The following is a 566-nucleotide window of genomic DNA, read 5'->3' on the forward strand; positions in this document are numbered from 1 at the left end:
AATAATAATAATAATAATAATAATAATAATAATAATAATAATAATAAAAATCAAAAAAAGAAATGTAAACAGATTAAATATCCAATTAAAAAATAAAATCAATATGAGATCTATAAAAAAAAAAAAAACCTCCTCCTAATGATATTCTGCTATACTTATAGATCAGTGCCTTTTGCAGTCATAATCCAAGAATCTTTCTCCAGCATGGGAACAGATGCAGAGACCCACAGACAGGCATTACCCAGAGACGAAGAGTCTAAGTTATATTTCTTCATCAAATCCCTTCCTTCAGAACTCGGGGAATCCTGCAGAAGAGGAGGTGGAAACGTTGTAAACGCCAGGGGTATGGAGGACATGAGGAGATCAAGGTCGTCTGAATCAACTAAGCAAGGCACATGTGAACTCACAGAGACTGAAGCAGCAAGCGCAGGGGAGTCTGGGAGTCTGCACCAGGCCCTCTGCACGTGTAGCTATTCGCTGAGTATTTTTACAGGACTCCTGACTGTGAGAACAAATGGGTCTCTGACTCTTGGGGCTGCTCAAGGCTCTTTTCCTCCTGCTGGTTG

Source organism: Mus pahari, chromosome 22 (assembly GCF_900095145.1).
Source record: "Mus pahari chromosome 22, PAHARI_EIJ_v1.1, whole genome shotgun sequence".
Taxonomy (NCBI): Eukaryota; Metazoa; Chordata; class Mammalia; order Rodentia; family Muridae; genus Mus; species Mus pahari.